Source organism: Cladophialophora bantiana (assembly GCF_000835475.1).
Source record: "Cladophialophora bantiana CBS 173.52 unplaced genomic scaffold supercont1.4, whole genome shotgun sequence".
NCBI lineage: Eukaryota > Fungi > Ascomycota > Eurotiomycetes > Chaetothyriales > Herpotrichiellaceae > Cladophialophora > Cladophialophora bantiana.
The window spans coordinates 225,833-230,664 of NW_015971578.1; positions in this window are offsets into that span (position 1 = coordinate 225,833).

Genomic DNA, 4,832 nt, shown 5'->3' on the forward strand with positions numbered 1-4,832 from the left:
ACGAACGTAAGAAAGTGAGCGCGTACTTTAATTAGCTAAATTTATTTAAATACTATATAGAAAAAAATAAAGTACGCTAATTAGCTAAAATTTTACGGCTATCGAAGTAGCTATTCTCGCCTAAAACGTTAAAAGATAAAGCGAATATTATAATTCGAAGTATACTCTCATCGAAAAGTAATAACGCTAAAGAACGAGAGCTTTAAGAATTCTCGCTTACTAAGTAAGAATATCGTAAGACCTTTATAAATAACTAAAAGATTAGTTATAGATAAGATAAATTAGATAGTCGTATAGACTAAAGATAGTAAGAAAGATATATACTAGTGATACTATTAATAACGATACTATTATTAAAAGATTAAGTCTAGTACGGAATTAGTTCGAAGAGATAATCTAAAACGTAAAATACTAAGATTTTACTATAAAGACTTCGGAATATATATACTTCTACTAGAGATAAATATAAGTATTTAGTCCTTATTTTTCTATTAATCTTTCTTTCGATTACGATTCTATAACTTAATTCTTCGTTACTTATATTATTTCGAATTATTCTAGACTCTCGCGACTCGTTCTTTACTCTTAAAATTATCTTTCTAAGTGAGATTCTAAAAGCGTAAGCCTAGAAATCTTTATATAACTTCATTATTAAGTTTAGTATTTCGACGACGATAGTTTAGACCGAATTATCTTTTTCTTTTCTTTCTTTCTTCTCGGATTCTTAGCTTAATAATATATTACGCTATTAAGATATTCGGAAATTCTAGATTACTTTTATCGAGACTTCTAATAATTTATCTAAATTCTACTTTTATAGCCGCTATTAATAGAGATACTAAATATTAAGTATCTAATGTCGGAATCGTCGAAAACTAACTTATTCTCACTATTAAATATCTAAACTATATTAGAGAAGTTACGCTCGAAGAAGCTATAGCTACTATAGGTTAGAATAACGTAAATTAAGTTAAAGACTTCTATGGCTCTCTTAAATTAAAATATCGATAAATAGACGAAATTCGCGACTTTATAGCTTAATAAGTTTACGACCTTACTAAAGACTTTCTAAATACTTATATAAAGTTTTAAAAATACTCTAGTCTATACGCTAAAAAGAAAGAATTTAATAATAGACGAAATCGTCGCGTAGAGATACGTAATAAACTACTCTCTAAATACGGCTAAATAAATAATATAAGTCTCTTTAATTATAAGTATAGAGAGAGAGACGTTCTTATTTCGCGCGAAGAATTCGTAAAGCTTTCTACTTAGACGTTAGTAGAATTCTTTAACGAATTAATTATTCTATACGGAGGGAATATAACTATACTCTTAAATTAGTATTAATTCGCTCGGAAATACTTACTCTAGTATAACGTAATATCTCTTCGACTACTATAAGTTACCTCGTATAAAATAATAGTCCGTTTAGTCTGAATTCGATAGAATCGACACTATAATACTTTATCGCATCTAGTTACGGGAAATATTTAGATCGTCCTCGACGATAAAATATCTAACGATAATGAGCGAATCGTCGAGCGTAATCGTTCCGAGTAGTTAGAGATACTTAGTTAGTACGGATTCATAAAAGCGGCTAGACTATACTAAGTAGACGTTCTTCCTATAAACTATAATAATCTAATTACATTCGAAGAAAAATCTAGACTAGTGACACCACTTACTACGTAAGATTTAATTACTAGAAACGTTTTAGACTCGGAAGTTCATCGACTTATTACTTATTCTAGTACTAATAATCTCTCTATACCTCGAACTACGAATTTCGCCGACCTTATCGGTTCTTCTAATACTTTCGTAAGACGTCCGAATACGCGAACTATTCGAGACGATCGAACTTCTATTTCTATAGTCTCTACTACGTCTACTTTTATTACCTTAATTTCTATGCGACTATAGTAAAACGTCCTTTCGATATAACTTAGTTTAACGAATATAGAACGAAGAAGTTTAATATAGCTTACGAAATTAGAAGAAGAACGCTCTATTCTTAGGAGTCGCGAATAAATAAATTAAATAAGAAATAATTCGATTAATATCTTAGGCGTTATAAAGAGACCGTAACTATAGACGATAATCTCTAGTTTAGGCTTCGTAGCTCTAAGTCCCGGCTATAATTTAAGTATAAAGAAGTCGAGAATTTCGAAACTCTTTTACGAAATCGAAATTAAATAATAACTTATAAACTAAGAAATACGTATTACTAGTTCTTCCGAAGTCGTTCTATCACTATACTTTCTCGGAAGAGATACGCTTAATAACTTACCGAATTTAATTCCGAATTCTAGAAGTTCTATCGTATTTACGTAATTAATAATTTAAAAGTATATAAGATAGACGAACTACGAAAGAAATATATTCTTAATTAGTCGTAAAGATATATAGCGATACTACGAATTCGGAGCTAAAAAGATAATTAATATAATAAGCTTACTTACTAGATATATATCTAAATAATATATATTCATCTATCTATATATAGCCGAGAAAGAAATCGTCTTATACTTAGAAGAATTAAAAAGAATCGCTACGCCTTATAAAGATTCTATAAAGAATCTTGAATAATTAATAAAGTAATAAGAAAAAAGATTCGAAACGATAAATTACTAGATTTTATCTAGCTATCCCGATTATAAGACTATCGATGTCTTAAGTAGTACTCTTTAAAGCGCCCTACTAGATTCTAAATATAACGAATAAATTAATTAGTCTTTCATTAATATAAAAATTATAGTAAGCCGGAAAGAATTATATATAAGATATATTATTATCTTAGACGCCGCGTTTCTTTTCTAGATTAACTAATGTAGAAACGTAAACGCATCGATGAAATTTAAAGCTTAGAGAAACGTCGACGATAATATAAGACGACTCATTATCTTTAACGACGACTTAATAAATAAAGAGTATCATTAGCTAATCTTTATAGTCGATGAAATAATATAGTCGTACTCGGTTATTAATTCGACATAAGATAGATTAGATACGACTAAGATAACACTCGATTTCTTCGTTTAATAATTAAAGAATAGCGTTTTTAGTATTTCACCCCGGGAAATACGCCTAGAATCTAATCTTTAGTAGAACATTAATAGTTATAGACTCTAAGTGATTAAGAATTCTCTAGCGATCATTAATGCGGAAACTTACGAGACGACTCGCTTATAAATGATCTTATCTAACACTTAAGTCGATATCGAAAATCGTTTCACTATCGCTCTAAAGATCTATAAGATAATTATGCGTAAACCGAAGCGTAGTGAAGATTTAGGGGCGTTAAAGAACTTAAGTTCGAAGGAGTTAGATAGAAGATAATTAGATAACTTTATAGAGCGTTTAAAGAATATAAAGAAGAATTAATATTTCCGAGAAGAATAGGCGAAGATTATAGTTAAGTCTTAAGCGAGGCCGTTAAGGAAGCGAGCGATAATAAAAGAGATATAATAAAAGAAGTTAAAAGTGATGAATAGCGTTATAATTAGCTAGGGCGCCGACCCTAGACTATAGTTCTTCTTATATAGTTCTAGGGAACTATCTTTTATATAATAGATAAGTAACTAAGTTACTAATAGAGAGAACTTCCTCTAGTTAAGTGTACGCGTTAAGAAGAGGCTATACCCACCGCCGTACGAGTTAATACTCATAGCTAGTAGCCTCGCCCTAGTTTAGTAGGTAAGTAATTCTTTAGTTCTATTAGTTTAGTAAGTAGTTTATTTTAATTATTTTTCGTAATTTTTCTCTTATCGCTCGTAGAGAGACATTCATCTATAAGTATTCGTCGAAGATCTTATTAGTGGCACCACTAAACTAGGGCGAGGCTACTAGCCATAGGTATTAACTCGTACGGCGGTGAATATAGTCTCTTCTTAACGCGCACACTTAACTAGGGGAAGTCCTCTCTATTAGTAACTTAGTTACTTATCTATTATATAAAAGATAGTTCCCCTCAGAACTATATAAGAAGAACCATAGTCTAGGGTCGGCGTCTTAGCTAATCATAACGCTATTCACCACTTCTAACTTCCCTCATTATAATATTAGAGTCTACGAATAGTACTTAGAAGGTAACGCTAGGCTAGTAATAAGTAGGCTCTAATATAAGTCGGGTTAGATCGGGTTAAGAGAAGTAGTGACCCGATTTCTTAGCGGGCCGGGTCGGGTCGTTAACTAGTTAACCCGACTCACTACTTAGTCGTAATCTATTATAAGTCGAGTTAGGTCGGCCCGCGTTAAAGATCTATATATGACTACTAGAATTTATAAATAGAATCTTTATTATAATAATAAAATAGACTATATGTTAAGGATTCCTTAATAAGTAGGTAGAGTCTAACGATAAGCGTATATATAAGTCATCCCTATAGTATATGGTCGATACTGTACACGACTCCAAGCGTAAGGGAGGAGAGAATGCGCCTCCTATGCGGGGAGTGTGCTAGTAATAAGGATGCACTCCCTAAGCCGCATCTCTTGGCTGGTGGCCTGATTATTCCTCGGTGTATTAGGCGTCCGTTCTTCCGATGTTTAGCCGAATCCGTAACACTATAAAATAACTATCTAAGATAGATTATCTATTATAATAACTATTGTAATAATTATCTTCTTAAACTAATTAGTAGATTTATCTATTATATCTATTATTCATTACTATTTATAGTATATAAATAAAGTCTTAGTAAAAAACGAGTTAGGTCGGGTCGGGTTAGTTCTATCCCTAACCCGTTTCTTAGTAGGTCGGGTCAGTCTAAGTAGAAACCCGACTCGACCTAAAAACCCGACTCGACCTAAAAACCCGACTCGACCTAAAA